The sequence below is a fragment of the Pleurodeles waltl genome, chromosome 4_1 (assembly GCF_031143425.1).
Source record: "Pleurodeles waltl isolate 20211129_DDA chromosome 4_1, aPleWal1.hap1.20221129, whole genome shotgun sequence".
Taxonomy (NCBI): Eukaryota; Metazoa; Chordata; class Amphibia; order Caudata; family Salamandridae; genus Pleurodeles; species Pleurodeles waltl.
This window is the reverse complement of record NC_090442.1, coordinates 397,575,968-397,593,795: the sequence shown is the minus strand read 5'-3', so window position 1 is coordinate 397,593,795 and position 17,828 is coordinate 397,575,968. Positions and strand designations below refer to the sequence as shown.

General features: G+C 44.3%; 1 protein-coding gene across 3 annotated transcripts in view; it reads right to left on the bottom strand.

Moving 5' to 3' along the window:
* The window catches only part of STK38L (serine/threonine kinase 38 like), a 402,183-nt gene that overhangs the window by 261,757 nt on the left and 122,598 nt on the right, over positions 1–17,828 (bottom strand). The gene's annotated exons all lie outside the window — the stretch shown is intronic.

Genomic DNA, 17,828 nt, shown 5'->3' with positions numbered 1-17,828 from the left:
TGAGAAGGCTGCAGACCGGTGGAGTCAGCTAAGTAAATGGATCAATGGTTTGCAGAGGTTGCAGCATCTAGAACATCATCTATAGCACCAGTAGTCAATTGCGGTGCCAGGCGAATGATGGGATCCGGCAGTCAAGGTGAGGATGGAAAAATAGCTATCGGGCATGGCACCAATCCTGAGACCAAGGGAATGAAGGAAAAGGCATGAATGGTGAAAAGGGCTAAGGAAGGTACGACAATGGCATACCCTTGAAGGAGAAAGCCAACAGACCCATTGGGCCAGTCAACACTCCGGAAGGAATCATGGATCCTTAGATGATGTCATATCACATTAAGGAAGATAGCTGGATCTGTACCCGAGTCAGGAACTCTGCATAAGGTGGACCAGGGTGGGGCATTTGAGTCAGTGCTGCTGGCTGTAGGGTCTCCAACTTCAGAACCACATCGGGTCCGATGGAACCACAGATGTCTGTTCCTCCATGGAATATTCCACCGCTTTCAGCTCTGACGTAGATTCTTGCAATGAGGGAGGAGGACGTGTCGACTAACCTTTAGGTGAGTGGTGTCACCCTGATCATGTTGTTTCTTTTTCTGTTGTTTTTCTTTGATGAATTTGACATTGGTGGAAAGTATGGCATCCATTACCTGAACTTTCAACGTCCTCTTGATTCAGATCCCGGGCCATGAACATCTTTTCTTCCCTCCCCTTCATGGCCTTGGGATGCAGTTTGACAGGAGTCGCAAGAATTCACATGTTAGTCAGGTACCAAGCACCAAAAACAGATTACATGTGGTCTGTAAAGGCATGAACATTTGAGGATTACAGACACTAAACAGTTTGAAACCGGACTGTTTGAGTGGTGAAAATACAAGAAAACCACACCTGAAGAAAACAATTTAAGAATAGGTACTGGCAAAATTGACGAACTCTAGAGCAGATTGGAGCGCCGGATTCATATTGATGGCAAAGAAAAAAGGAAACTGACACCAGTATTCGGACAGGGGTACCTTATGGCTCAAGTGACATCACAGGAACGCTGTTTCAGGCACTAAAGTAGAGCCAGCACTCTAAATCGACGTGGAGAGCCATTGAAAAGTTTCCAGATTCAGTCAAACACCTAGGATACTGAAAAGGTGAGGTATCTGCAGGTATAAGTATCCATCAGAAAAACAAGTTACTTTCCTTTGGTGAAACCTTCTGGTAGAACTATCTAATGGTAGACTCCTCACCTTTGGAATACCCACAGAAGCCAGACTGGGATTTGTCAGAGCACTTTCCCAACGTGCCAGCACATTTTCTTGTGTGGCTCCACGTCAGCTTCATTTCGCCCTAGAAGTGACACCATAGCCACATATAATCACACCCTTGTGCACTGATGTCTGCTTCCTTCTTGACTCTATCCACACCATCAGATGTGGAGTCAACAACTGATCAGATGTGACTGTGTGCAGATTCCACTTTTAAAAGGAAAAGATACCATTCCAAAGTACAGGGAGGTAGTAGGGTGGTAGGGTGGTGAGGAACCTGTGGTTAAAGTATTCACCATCACTCCTGGCAGACATCCTCTTTGTGGTATCATAGGTGACCCAGACACGGGAGCGGGCAGTTACATGGCTGCTGCGGCGGGTGCCCTATTCGTGCCTCCTTGCTATCTGGTGGCTGCGCCCCTCTGGGCATATTGCCAACACAATGGATGTTTCGAGCTGGGGGGGAAGGCAGCTGCAACAGGGCAGGAGGCAGGAGATTTATATCAAAATGGTGCATTTGTAACTCTGGAAGAGGCCAGGGCCTTTTTGAGATTGGCCAGAGACAATTCCTACAGTACGCCAGCATATCACAGACCGCTCTGGAGATCTGGGTATCCTTCCCGGAGGAGCCGGTTGAATCTCATCTGTTGCAGACAATGTTAGATCCTGGCTCTGATAAGGGGATACTATGCCGCCTATACGCTGCCCTAAAAAAAGATAGACAGATAGATGTGTCAATGATCCGAGCAATGTGGGATGCAGACCTGGAAATGCTGCTCACGGATGTGGAGTGGACTAGGTCCCAGGCACTGGTACGGGAAGGGTCTAGCAAGGCCAGATTTAAGCTGGTGCAATTTTATTTTCTACTTGTCACCGCAGCAACTTCATTGAATAAACCCAGCACGTTTGGACATTTGTGCGCGCTGCAGTACATCTCCGTCTGGATTCGGACATGTCGCGTGGGCCTGCAGGTCACTGCAGCTATTTTGGCATGAGATAGTGCAGAAAAGAATAACAATGGTTAAAGTGGAATTAACTACGAGGCATTGTTTGTTGGGACTGCTGCCCCTTCCCCCAATAAGGGTCGAAAAATGGTGAGGTGACTCATCGCTATCCATTGGGCCAGCCAGACCACCTCCTCTCCCGGCCCGAGACAAATGGCTAACTGATCTTTTGGAATTGGCAACAGCTGAGGAATTCAGGGTGCATGGGGTCTATATGAACGACTATGCAGAGCGCGATCTGGAACTCTGGGGTTGCATGATGGAACGACTGGGAGGGGGACTGAAGATGAAGTGACAGATGAGTCGCCGACTGAGTATCCATGCAACATGGACACTGATCTCTCCTCTGAGGACTCAGATTAGCGGGAGTGCATAGGAGGAGGAGGTGGGTGGTGGTTGCGACAGTGTGTGATAGCGGACTCCTGGGTGGGAGTGAATGGATAAGGTAGGGCGGTGGCTGCTGCTGGTTAGCCGTCCAGCCCACAGGTGTGTGCCCTTTCACCTGTCCCCCACCGAGCGACTTGATTCCTAAGATTTCTGGCAATTCCTTGCTCTCCTCTGTGTCCCTGACCACACCCCCAGCCTCCCTCTGCCCCCTTGCTGCTTAGATTGCTGGAGGTTCAACAGTTCCCTTCCATTCTCTTGCTGATGGAATTGCAAGATAGTGTATTGCCAACATATGCTACACTGTTGTTGTTAACTACTGTCTGGCCAGAGTGTGGTCTTCTGCATTGACTGTATTGCCTATATAAAATGCGAATAAACAAATTTGCAAAACAAAATAAGTATCCACCAGCAAAAATGGTACCAAGGGTACTTACACTTCTGATGGATACTACTAACAGCAATTTCACTACCTTGGAATAGACACCAAATAATAACTCCAAAGGAGCATCTGTGGAATGGCATAAGCCACTAGGTCTTGCAGAAAAGAACAGGTAAAATGCCCCTCCTGTACCTGGTTATCAAGGCAGTAGTGCTTTGTGAACGTATGTATCAATTCTGAGGCTGCGGCCAGAGGTCAAGAACAGGTACTCCGTGTACCAGCGCAGGGGTAGAAGTCTTGGCTCTAGTCAAAAGAGCCTGCAGCCCCGCTAGAGGCTGCTTCCTGGCCAATGTGTAGAACTAACAATTTTGTTATGGTCCTTTTCTCACCTGCCTTACCTTTCTTGGCCCCAGAAAACTCAAACAGCTGATGGTCCACCCGATGCTTCTTGGTACGGTCAATAGCTTTAGACTTTTTGGGGCCAAACGATGGAGTCACTCCACCACTTACAATGACTGAGGTGGCGCAAAGCCTGTCAGAGTGATGGATTGGCAAACATGGCAGAAACGCTAACCTAGTCTGCAACACCAGTTTATTTGGGGGAAAAAGGAGGTGTATGTCAGTTAAACAAGCAGAGTTTGTAGCTCACTTACACGATAAGCTGAAATTATCACAATGAGAAAGAATAGCAGTCAGAAGACAACGGACAGCAGTGCAATGGCTCGAATTGGGTGAACATCAGAAATGTGGGAACCAAATTAAATTCCCAGTTTTCCATGACAAACTGCTTAGGAGGAAAAATAGAGAAAACCTTTCAGGAAATAGGTCACAATTGGTGATTTAAACAAGGATAGTTGGTTTGGTAAACATTAAAACAATGAAAGGGCATACAAATAACCTTTAGCAGTGCCCATGGCAAGTTCATGCCTGGCTACAGACAACACAAAACTCAACACATGATAACTTTGTCTGCAAAGGGTTTATATGGCAAGAACCACACCAGGGAATACACCATTCTCAGCACCCAGCATAAATACCTTTTGTGGCTGGCTGCCATAATGATATCCACATATTTAAGAGGTAGTTTGAATGCAGTCAACTGCTGCTGCATAACCCCCATGCATATAGGTTGCACAGGTTTGTGTGCAAGACCCTGCCCTACTAGTGCGACAAAAGACCCTCCCTCCCCCAACAAAGATGCAGCCTATTCGGAGGACAGATGCTTGTGACTACAAGTTCTGAGTACCACAGTCTCCTGGCCTGGAGTCACTAGAACGACTTGGGCCCAGCTGTTTTGATCGTCACAAAATGAGGCAGTAGAGGCAGAGAGAGAAAGGCATATAGGAATCCAGAGTTTCACTCTAGGAGGAACTGGTTTCAGAGAAAGTGCCTTCTTGGAAACTGCAGCAAGCAAAAGAGTGAACACTGCATGTTTTCAACGGTGGAGAAGAGACCGAACCATTTTTCTCCTCATTGCTGGAAGTCACCCTGTGCCACTTAAGGATGTAACTCCATTAATGATCCATTAAGGGTCGCCAGCTGAGTTTGCCTGCTGTGATGTTTAAAGATGCTGCCAGGCAGTTCACAACAAGAGAGGCGCCTTAGTGGGTAAGCCAGTTCCAGAAGAGCAAAGCCCCCTGGAACAGGACCCGGGACCCCAACCAGCCCTACTTGTTGCAGTACCACATGACAGTGAGATGTCTGTGAGGACCTAAACCTAAACAGCTTTGGAGGGCAGGAAGGTCTTCCACTACAAGCAAATGGCCCACAACTCAAATAGGTTAGTGTGGAGCCGGGTCTTTGCCAGAGACCACAGTCCACTGATCTCTACCTCTCCCAGATGACAATCCCCACCCAGCAGTGGTGCGCCTGTCACCACTATCATCTCTGCTTGGGGTAGGGAGAGGGGTCTGCCGCTCACCCAAATAAGTTGAACAACCAACACTGCAGGTCTTTTGCAGTCTTCTCTTATACTTGGATTGAATATGACAGGTTCCTTTTACGCCAAGCCCACTGAGATTTGCAATGCTACTGCAGAGTCTACATGTGCCTCTGGCATAGTTAGCATACAACAGGCCAAAGTTTCATAGTCACTTACTGAGACTTCGACCGAGGCTGAAACATCTGGATCATAGAACGAATGTCCTGGACTCTAGAGAGAGAAGGCTCTAAAGTGCAATGTATCCAGGATGGCTCTGATTCAAGGAAACCTCTGTGGAGGAGTCCGTTATGACAGTGGCAAATTGATCAAGAATCCCAAAGAAGTTAAGAAGTTAATTGTCATCTGCAGATGGTCTATGACTGAATGTGGCAAGCCCACCTTTAACAGCCAGTCATCAAGGTAGGAGAAGACAGGTATCCCCAACCTCCAAATATGTGTGCGACCACCACCATCACATTCCTTAACACCTGAGGGGCACTGGTAAGGCCAAAGGAGAGCACAGAAAAGTAAAAATGTTCCTGGCCCACCCTGAACAGCAGGTACCTCATGTAGGACTTATGGCCGGAATTATGAACTACTTCAAATGCTGGGACCCTCTACAGCTCCTCTGGCCAAAACTGCCTGGACGTTCTGACAAAGAATGGACAAATGTTGCCGCTCTGCTTTTGATAGTATTTGCAGTGGGTTAAACAGGATTTGCATGATGTAACCTTGTGGCAATACCTAGAGAACTGGAGTCAGATGTTATCCTGTACCGTCCTCGGAGGTAGTAACTTATCCAATAATTCAACAGGGTGGCCATGTGCCTCAAATGCAAACTAAAGCAGGTTAGAAACTGAAGCAAGAGGGGCGGGGACTGGGTAGCACATTGTCCCCGATAGCCTGAATACTTTCAGCTGGATCATCAATCCCGGAATCAAAAGGACTGGGACTCTATTGCTGGGGCAGTGGGCTTGACGTCATCTTTGAGCCAAACCCCTTCCGAAGCCTCGAAAGGGGCAAAATTACTAACAATACTTACTACAAGGGAATAGGAAAGACTAGGGAATACACTGTGGGCCTGCTTTCTTTAAAGAGCTCCAGTGCTGATACTGCTTTATCTTCAAAGAGACAAGTGGGTCAAATGTTATCCACTAATGATGTTTGGACACTGTAAGAGATTAAAATATTAAACGGAATGAGAATCCACCTCAAATAATCACAGTCCTTATCAGGGTGAACTACAAAATCATTAAATAAACCTGTCCGTAAAGCTCTGGTGGTGTAGCACAAAGAAGTCAGGTATAACTTAGAGACAACGTGTAAAGTATTTATGAAGTACTCAAACAGTAAAAATGAAAACACAACAGAAGAAAAATCCAAAACTAATTAAGAAAAAGAGTAAATGTAAATATATAAACTAAAATAATACAACATGGAGAACAATCCAATCAATAGAACTGGAGTTATGGATTTTGAGTGTTTATGATTCAAAATACCACCAAAAAGCGTTAAACACCATTCGTAGCCATCTTATTGCGCTTGACCAGGAAAAAAGTCAAAAGTTAAGGCCAATCGCAATGGAGCGACTGTCGGATACACTGACCACGTTCGCCATGGTGAAAAGTATTACCATCTAACTCTGGAACAGAAGTTGTGAATCCTCAGTGGGACAAGGCAGCTGTATGTGGCTGAAGAGGGGGGCTCCACATTGGCTGGCAGATAGCTGCTGGACAAGGTCTCAGTGAAGCCATTGACTTTTGGTGGGAAATCTCAGAGCGGGAAAATATGAATTTCGTGCAGACACGGCCCTGCATGAATTGGATAATTTTTGCACCTTTGTCTGGTCAAGATTTCTTTCTTCGGACCTAGCCACATTTTTGGAGCTCGATTTCTTACAGTGGGGAAAGGTTATAGGTTGAAGACAAAAAGGCCTCTACAATGCAGGACACCTTCTTCATAACGTTTCGCTGAATTGGATGTGCTGCAGCAGACAAGAATGTAGCAGGAGCAACCAGAATCTTTTGCCAAGCAGCAATGTACCTTTGTCAGATCGGCTTGGGAGGTTGGTCCTAGTCCCCAGCTGGGTCTCAGAGCAAAAAGGTGGCAGAAAAGTAATTCCCAGGAAACCTCAGAAGTACATTTTGTCACCAGATAAGAGTCCTGGACCTTTGGAGCCAGCACATGGGAGTCCACAGTCACTCCGCAGAGGCCAGCAGCAGGGTCATGGGCAAGCCCAGTTGGAAACGGTCAGCTGGAAATGCAGGGGCTCTCTTGGAGCTTGTTGTGTCCCTGTAGCACAAAACAAAGATCAGCTTTATGACCCCTGGAGTCCACTTCTTTGTACTGGGGTCAAGAGGGGTGTAGGTCCAGTCTTCATGGCTCATTTCCGGGCACAGACAGCAGGTCCAGTCCTTTTCTGTTTTTCCACAGGTCTAGAGGTGATCCTGAGATGTACTGGGTATACCACAGTTATGAAGCAAGTGGGTGAGGGAGTCTCTTGCCGCCCCTTAACCAATGAAATAAAAGTCTACGGGTGACCCTATTCACTTTTGCAGTACTTCCTGAGTGTTTTACTGTAAACTATCCCACAGTGTCTCCCTACCGAAATTCAAAAAGGTAGAACCCTTCTTCCCCTGATCAGCGCTCCCTGTGCCTAACCAGAGCTGTGGCTATGGTTATGGGCAACCCTAGATTGTGGTCACGCCAACCCATTCTGGGGTAGCTTCCCCACTCACTAAGTTTAAAGCCAAGGTGACTAGGAAAAAGTAGGGAGGCAGACCTAGGTGTGAGCTACAACGGCCGGTGATAGGGTAGGCACGCTTTGAAGCTCAGGAAGGAGCTGGGCACATCCCAAGAATATCTTGTTCGAGGAAGAAAAACACCTCTCCACACCCAAGCCTTTTGTCCACTGTCTGGGAGGAATACATATAATACCACAAGAGACTCATTAACAGTCACGTGACTCTGGATGCTGGCAAAAAGGCACGTTTGGTTTAGGCAGAGAAACAACAACTTTCTAAAGGTGTTATTTCTAAAATGGCAACTTAAAATCCGACATCACAATTAACATGGATTTTAAATTACTAATAAATTTGGTCTTGATGCAAAGTTCTAGCTACTCTCAAACGGAAGTTACGCATCGTAAATTGTTAGAATGCAACCCAGTGTTTTCCTATGGGCTAGCCTTGCCACAGTGAAAAACAACTGTGGGTTTTCACTACCAGGACATTTAAAACATAAAACACACATGCCCTTCTTTTTAAATACCATGCACCCTGCCTTGTGGGCATTTAGGGCCTATGTTAGGGGTGATGCATAGATATTTACAAAGGAAGGTCTAGGCCTGGCAAAAGGCTTATTATGCCAAGTCGAAAAGGCAGTTTAAAACTGCACACAAAGACTGCAGGGGCAAAAATTGAAACGTATTACAATGCTAGTGCAACGGGTGGCAAAATGAGTGTTGCAGCCTACTGGTAGCATTTAATTTACAGGCCTTAAGTACATGTAATAGCAAATATTAGTGACTAATAAAGTAAATTAAATGTGCTAATCAGTCTATGACAATTTATGTTTAGAAAACAGAGTACAAGCACTTAATCTCTGGCTGGCAGAGTGCACAAAGTCCTATGGCCAGCAAACACACGTTCACCAAAGGAGGAAAAATCTAGGGGAATACCACGCAAAAGTTGGTCATCTCCAACACACATCACCAGAAAAACCTGTTGATCTCATCCACATGAGGCACTGAAGCTCCATGCTGGTTATCGACTGCCCTGCCTAAGAAGTCAGTAGTGTCCAGGCCAGGATAAACTGCACACTTTGCTGTATCTTGACCATCCTGGATGATCAACGCTAAACTGGTGTGAAATTCATCAGCGAATGTCTGCAAGATCTCTGACCGCATCACACAACCCAGGCCAGTAGCTTCCTAAGAGGCAGTTGGCCCTGACAGAATGAAGGGCATGACTGCACAGGAAAACATCAGTTTTTAAAATGCCTCTATGCGATTGGATTCCAAGTAGGAAACCAATCTGGGTTTGGGTTCAGGCAGCTCCTGTATTCCAGGACAATAAAGGCTTTCAGGTCTAGGGTGGAGAGTAAGGAAAGCAGTGTCACTAGGGGCAGGTCTGTGGAATCTAGCCATTTACCTATATACCAGGTGGACAGGAGTAAGGTTTAACTGAGGTGCCGATTCAAGTGTCTGTAAGAGCTTTGCTGAAAGGATTAAGTGCTTCCATAGATGACTGCCTGGGCTACAGAACTTCTGTGAGCACATTCACCTTGACCTCAATGAATGATAGCTATAGGACCAAAACTTCAACTGCACATCGGATGAACACAGAAAGAGACTGATTTTTCCCATTGAGGGACTGACGAGGCCATAGTGGGACTCAATCTGAGTGTGTCCCATCCACTGGCCTCTTGCAAGTCTATGTATAGGCTGTTGTCTTCATAATATTGGGTATTATCCGCTCGGTCACTGTCTAGGTTATGCTGCCTTTGATCAGAGTCTGACCCAAACAATTTTTGGAGGACTTGCGGGCAACTACCTCTTAGTTCTTTCTAAATCAGAACGAGATTGGACTAGTTGGGACTAGCACATGATGCGAGTTTGGTCACGTACTGTTCAAAATCAGATAAAACAATCTGTTGGTCCTCAGGCACTAGCAGCTTCGGAGGCAGAATTGACTTGGCAGGAACCAGCATGGATCGTGACCCTGGGCTGGAAGTCAGAATGGGTGTCAGTCCCAGAGAGACAGGGCAGACCACACAGCAAAATTGAGCAGCAGACAGCATTGAGGACGGATCTGCCGATGGTAATCCAACTGAAGGCCGCCTTTGTTCTGTAGAGCCTAAAGGCACATCTCCTTTGATCCGTGGGTCCCAAAGGCACACCAGAGGGTGCCAGAAGGGCGTCAAATATCTGCAACATGGCCTCTATCTGCTGTGATGTTGCTGCCAGACCCTGGACAATCGGAGGGGAGGGGGTTTGGGGTAGGTCTATTGGCTCCTCAGTAGATCAGGACAGAGACCAAGAGGCACACCTTGACGTCCGCATGACTTCAAGCAGAGAGTTGAAGGATGGAGAAGATTCCTACTTCTTTCCACTTCGTTTTTTTGCATTTCTGCTTGGACTTTGACTTTCCTGATGGTTTCGAATGTGAGGATAATCATTATCTGGAACAGCCTTGAGAGCAGAAGCGGGTCAGCGTCCTTGACTTCTACTATAAGCAGATCCTGAATGGCTTCCTTCAGTGTTCTGTGATGTAGAATTTGATTTTGCGGTCCCAGATCAACTTGGAAGTCATTAGGATGCAGTCCTTGTACGACTTGGGTGACGACATTAGACACCAAATACAGAACACATGGGGATCGGTCACTGGCATCTGTTTGTTACAATCCCTGCAAGGCATAAACCCTGTAATTTTAGGCGGGACATTTTCCCTTGTACACTGTGAAAATATTGTGAGCCAAGGTAAAAGTATGAAAGTGGGCTCTGGATCCATGTATGAAACACTGGACAGAAAGCAGCAGATAGCGTGCAGGGGGACTTTCACGGTGGGATTACGGAGTCACATGGCATCACCTGCTAGTGAGCAGGAGATGTGCTTTAGAAAAAAAAAGTCACCAGATGCAGTCTGGCATCTGGGGTGCTCACAAGTGAGTAATCTTCAGTTAGAAGTGTGCATTAGAAAGTACAGAGGTAAGTTCACAAAATTAGATTCTATTCACAAAAAGTCAGTTCGCAATTTGTGACCACTTTTTACAAATTGATTGCTAGTGCATATATCCACTATTCCAGAATATGAATTGCATGATATACTATGGCATTACAACTAGATTACAAACCTCATTACACTCAGCAACGTCCACGTGCACCACAAATATCAAAAACAATACCATATTTCTATAGTATGACAATGTTACTGCATGGAAACAACAGGACAAATGACTGTCCTGTTGCATGACTAAATTGCTACCCATCTTGAATAGCACTTCAGCGAGACAATAGAGGTAATAAGCGTTATATAAATACACATACCATACTATGTAATACTACATGGTTTCTAGCTGCATTGTCACGGAACAAAATACTTTGTGCTCTAAGTTAGTCACTGCTTGGAACAAATCACAATCTCTGCATCACCTCCTCCTTAAATAAAGCAACTTCTTCTGCACCATGAACCATGTCAAAGAATATCATGTGCCTCACTCAACACCTGGTCCAAACTATTTCTGGGACCCTAACCAACCTTGCACATCAGTAAGACACAGAACCCTGATGAAAATACAAGCTTGTAATGCAATACAAGAGTACCAAGAAACCATATCAGGGTTCCTGATGTACTGTACAATTTATTATGTATTTCAGTCTCCCATTCTTTCCCCACCTTTCCCTTTCCCCAATCTCTCCCCCATTTATGTACTTGGTTTGGTCAATGGAATGGTGAGGATCAAGAGTTTGCTCAGGTGACTGTTTGAGGAGGCTCACATTATGTCATGATGTTGTTCCTAACAAATTTCCTAAAAAATAAAACCAGTTTCTTACCTGTGATTTGTATTATTTGCAACAGATCTTTGCGGTGATGAGTAATGGTACTGTCCTCACTTAACCTGAATCATCATTGTCATTTGATGTGGAGAGCCTACTGCATGCCACTTTGAGGTGTTGACTGTCCAAAGGATGGTCAGTTGGACCCCTGAGTCAGGTGCCCATTCCTGCTCAGTGATGGGAAGCCAGTGTTCTACAGTGTTTCCTGGTTGATGGATCTGGAGGTCTTCTGGGGTTGGCTGTGCCACCGGCTGAATCTTTACCACACCCAGGGTCGAGTGAGGTGAGAGATAGTGAGTAACTTGGTGGGCGGAGTGTAGTTTTTCCAACACCCTGTAGGCGGAGGAGAGGCATGCTTTTCACTGGTGAACTCAACTTTGTGGCTTCCTGCAACTATAACAAAATTTCCTCCCGTACCTCATTAAAGTGATTTTTTGGTGTGGACTATACTGACAGTATATACTAAGTATATAGCAATACTGGCTTGGAAGTACACTATTATCACCTGAACCGTCTGAGGAACTTCTGTTTATTTTTTCTTGTCATCTTATAAATCTGTTACAGTAGCTTCGGCATGCAGTTTGATTCACCTCAGAAGTTTTTGCAGAATAAGGGCGACACTCTTTTAGCGTGGAAAAAATGGAAGGAGGAATTTTTAAGTTACATAGTGGGTACAGATGCACGTTGCAAAAGGCATACTCCTTCATTGTCTAGGGTCAGAAGTACAGGATATTTATAGAATGCTTCCAAAGGTGCAATCACCTATGAGGAGTATGATGATTGTGAAGACAAGCTTATGCAATTAGAAGGCTACTTTATGTCAACTACTGGCATCACTCTCAAAAGATAGCATTTTTACACGCATAGATAAAGAGAGGGTCAATCAATAGATTAATTCCTGGTTGCATTAGGAGGATTATCAGTCAAATGTGAATTTGGTGAAGCCACTAATTAAATGTTGCAAGTCAAGCTCATGGTAATCCCTTGTACTAAGAGAATTAAAAAAAAAATATATATATATATAGGAAATGGGAAACCCCAGCTTGGACGAATTGTGTAAGTCAGCAAATGCCACTGAGCAGTCAATGTCCTGGGTAAAGTAAGTTTCTGCTGATAGGAATGAGAAAAGAACGGATGAGGTGTGTGGTGTGCTCTAAATAAACTTCAAAGAAATGATCGTAATAAAAACAAATGAGTGCTGACAATACAGAATTATCACTGTGGAAGTTTCTTCCATTTAGCATCATTCAAAGGTTGCCCAGCCCTAAGCAGAAGCTGCAGCTCGTGTGGCAGATGAGGGCCTTTTTCAAAAGTATGTAAAGATGGAAAGCGGGTCACTGCTTCCAGAGCGTCAAACCACGTATGTCAAAGACAGTTCAAACACTTGAACATGGTTCCTTGTGGTGCAAGCTGAGACTGTAGACATGGTTTCCATGAAATATAAACCACCTATGTGAGTTTTGAAAGTTCAAGATGAGAAGTTAGATGTGATGCACAACTCTGGCTCTCCTTATACCATTATAAAGCAGAAGAAGTCTGAAACACTTTTTGCTGACAAAAATGGTAAAACAGGAGAGCCTGATGTTAAAGTGGTTTATTTTGAAGGCAAGGTCGTAGACTTTATTGGATTTTTCTGTACTCTCATAAATTTTAAGGGAGACAAGCTGTGCATAAGATGTACAGAGAAGGGGGCATGTGTTTTAGGCTGACACAATCAGGGTATTTTTAAAATTGCTTTAGATCGTGCCTCTTCTGATCCAGTTTTAGCCATTCACGATCTCAACATGAAAACCCAATTATTCAATTGGTACCTAAGGTATACAAAATATTCTGTGAAAAAAAAAAATAAAAAAATACCTTTAAACATAGAATCAAATTAAAAGCCAACAACATGCCTATCAGACAAAAACTGAGGGGGGTATCTGTGGGTGCCAAAGAAGCTACAGGATCTTCTTGATCCATTGCAGAATAAGGACAACAACAAAACTGAGGAGGCAGGAGAATCAGAAAATACATAACCAATTGTACTGGTGGGGGGGTGGGGTAACCAAAGGAAGTCTGCGTTTATATGTTGATTTAGGGGCCCTCAACACAATCATAATTGTTAATCCACACTCCTTACCAAAGATAAACAAGTTGAGATCCATGTTGGATGGTGCAACAGTATTTGCAACCCTTGTTCTCTGTCAGGCCCATCAACAGGGAGTTATCAGACAAATCTAGATCTTTGGCAACGTTCATAACCCCGTTTGGCTTGTTTAGATTTAAACAGATGCCATTTGGTCTGGCACCTGCTTGATCGGGTTTCTAACTTGTAATGCACCACATTGTCAGAGATATGAATGGAACAGTCAAATGATTCCAGGATGACATTTTAGTTTTCACTAATAGTTTATGTTTGGTCCTTAGGGAAGTATGTATCCAATTGCAGAAGAATGGTCTGGTTTTGGCCCCTGCGAAGAGTGAGTGAGTGAGTGTGTGTGTGTGTGTGTGTGTGTGTTTGTTTTCTGACAAATGTGCTAAATGTTCAACCTATATATCCAGTTAAATGGCCTGGATGAAAATAAGCTTGGACATAGTTGGGCCACTTAAACTACCCTTTTCCCATGACATTCAAATTGGTACTAATCACTCAAAATGGGCAGAAGTGAAGTATACAGAGAATATAAACAGTTCCGCAGTGAATTATTTCCCGATGGACGTTTTTAGCAACGAGGCGATGTCATGGGACATTGTTCACCCATAATGGCAACCAACTCTGACCTCGCAAGATGAGTGAGTTTTTGAGTGAGCAAGGCTTATCTCATATTACCACTGCCTTGTATGAGCTAGAATCCAATGGTCAAGAGGAATGTTTCAACTGATATCTGAAAATTAGTGTGGTCCTGGCCTTTTCCACTCATAAGTCAGTTATCACTACAGTTGGAGAGATAATGGGAGCGCCAGTTCATGCCTAACTCTTTTACGGATATTAGCCTCTTTGTCTCACTGAAAAGGAGGGAAGGTGTGCCAGAAATGTGCCCACGGTGGTTACAGTGTAAGGTATCAGTGTGTAAGTAAACCCATGAGCTCTGTGGTTAGTGAGAAAGATGAGGATTCCAGAGAGAAATATTATCAATTGATGTCAAAGTAAAGATACGATTTCAGACATGCTGTTAATCCTCATGATTTTACTGTGGGTGATACCGTCGGGATTAGGATTCACGGTCATGTTGAGGAGGGAGCTTCCAAGTTTTCTAGACTCATTAAAATTGCTAAAGTGAATAAAGGGAGTGTGATTAACCATGATGGAAAACGTTGGAGCACAAAACGTCTGACTAAGTCACCGAATGAGATTACTAGGATGGAGGATGGTAATAGTAAAAGGCTTGTGATTGTTTGTGACTAATCTATTGACCTATCAGAAAGTGTAGAAACTGATGATGGGTCAGATAATTTTCCTTGCAAGAATGTGGACCTCGAATGTGAAATTCCATCCGTACAGAATATACCTTCTTGCTCTTCAGTTGCTGATGAACCTAATGATTTCTCTATTGCACAACATGTAAAATATCATGCTAGGGTCAGAACTCACACTAGGAGAATTGTTCAAGAGGGATTATACCATTTTCTCTTATACTTTGTAATATTTTAAATATTGATAAATATTTTAAGGGGAAGATGTGTTGTGCTGTATGATTTATTATGTATTTCAGTTTCCCCATTATTTCCTCACCTTTCCCCGTTCCCTCCTTCGTTTTTGTACTTGGTTTGGTCAATGTAATGTTGAAGGCCAAGTGTTTGCTCAGGTGACAGTTAAAGCTGAAAGCTAGATGTGGCTCTCGTTAGGTTATGAGGCTTTACATTTCTTGAGAAATAAAACCAATTTCTAACCAGGGATTTGTCTTAATTATGACAATTCCTCTACCATGGCACGGTTAGGGTAGTGGCACGAGCTTTTGCATGATCCAATCAGGATGGATCTACAGGTTCTTCAATGGTTCAGTCAAGGTGGACAGGCCACGTCTTTGTAACAGAAACAGAGGGTGAGCAGTTATGGCCTATACCATCTGCCCCATCACCCAGGGATGCATCTAGTATTCCTGGGGCACATGAAATGGGCATACGTTTCACCAGCTGCACCATATTGGGGCAGGCAGCCCTGACCTATGGTGCCTTCACCAATTCCTTGCGATTGATGCTCAAAGTTGTCCTGGGTCAGAATTACAGATGTTTGGTATTGCTGCCTTTGTGCTTCCTAACTCTGAAGCCTTGCACAAGATACAAGTGTTGCCTTCTCACAGCTAAGGTGCATGCACTGCTGCATTCATACCCTACATTTCCTCAATTGTGTAGAGGAGATGAAGTTTGTTCTGGGAGACAGTTTGCAAAACAAAGGAGGATGCTAGCGGGAGTTCCTGTAAGAGGACAGAAAGGATAGAAGATGGGACCGCATTTAAGACAGTAGCAGACTAGTGAGCAATGTGTTAAAGGTGGGGGGGAGGAAGCAGATAGGCGAGAACTGAATAATGCACAAGACAGAGTAGAGGAGGACAGTGAAAGGTGTTTAAAAAAACAGGACAGAAGAGATAGGAGAGAAATGAGGGAAGACCGGCTACTAGGCTATTAAGAGATGTGTAAAGAGATGGAAAGGAAAGCAGAGGCAGGAAAAAAGTGGGAATAGTAGGACGGGAAGACAATGTGAGATGTGTAAAGGGGAGAGAATAGTGTACACAGGAACGAAACAAACATGGAAAAGAAAAAAGGAGGAGTATAGTGAAAGACAAGTAAAGGGGCAGAAGATGAATTAGGGCAGGTGTCTCCAACCAGAGATCACATGCAACCAGTAGCTTACAGACACCTTCAGAGTAGCTCTCAGCCTGGAGTTCATTTTTAAATAAGCACTGCAATAAATAAGTGTTCCATTTTCATTTTAAAGTTAAGGGACAGTTGTGTTTATTTTAAATTATGACACAACAGAGGAGCAAAGGGGTGTGAAGTTTCTGAACCGGGCTATCAACAGCCACACTGTAGTAGGACCACGAAAAGGAAAAAGGATGGCTCACCTAAAGGACACTTCATAATCTGAAAAACAGAGGTTGCACTCCCTCTCTTCAAACCACATTCTACCAAATGGCAGTGCTCAGAAGACTTATCAGCAGCCCTCTCCAAAAAAAGGATGTAATCAAATTTCAAAGTGAAACCTCTCTCTTCTCGTTCCCCACTTCAGTGTCTAGATCTCCTTTCTCCAGTTTCAAGAATGTTAGCAATGCACTTTGACTGGGAAAACACCCTCACATAAACAGGCCAGGAGCTTCAAACATGGAACCTGCAGGCCTTTAATACTCTGGTTCACTCATACACACAAATTACGTACCACACAGGCACAACATACACTTGAGACTTTAGGGCAAGGATTTGGGTTAGCACAGAGGCAGAATTTTACAGGAGTGGGCCAGTATGTTTCCATTGCAGGGACACAAATAAAGGTATGGTTCACAAAACGGTATCCTGTAACCACCGCTCTACATGCTAAACCCATGACCGGGCCGGAAGTCCACTGAAAGTCAAATGAGGGCATGTCGGGTTCACCACTCCAGGCAACAGCACCTCACTTCTATCAAGGGACATAGGCCTTCATGCACACAATAGATTAGCGTGACGCTGAGGCCAAAATCAAAAAACAGAATATCAGATGCTTTCATTTAGGGCATGGGAACACAACTGTACACCATAAAGCATGGTGCTTATTTTTTCTCCAGCAGAATACAACAGCCAGCCTCATGAACGCATCAGAACCAACCAGTTTGTAGAATTACCAGTATTAAGCAAGGATCCGTTAGTATTAGACTAAAAAGAAAATATTTAGGACTTGCATTTCATGTTTTCTATTACTATCATGGCAGACAAAACATTAGTCGCCAATCAATTCCTAAATCTTCGACATGGGCATTAAAACACAAACAAAACCATAAATCATGACGAGTGCATTGCAGAGTCAGTAACTAAAGAATCAGTCAGTGAGCTGGCAAAGCTCTATCTATAAAAATAACAAAGACCATAACCCCTGCAAAGCCAGAAGCAGACACAAGTCGGTATTAGTGAGGGCCATGGCAATTAGTAGAAATGGAAAGTGTATCTGATGTGTCCTTGGTGTGCTTTACTATGAAGTGACCTCAACTGCACTCCCAGCATCGTATTGACAGACGTCAATCAGTAGAATGCATGCACCAAAAAAAAGCTAATTTAGGCCAAATCTAATTTTTGAGCTACATTGCTTCGACAAATGCTGGGAAGTGTTAAAGAAAAATGGGTAAAGTTAATAAACAGGGGGTGGGCAAATAGAGGGCCTGTT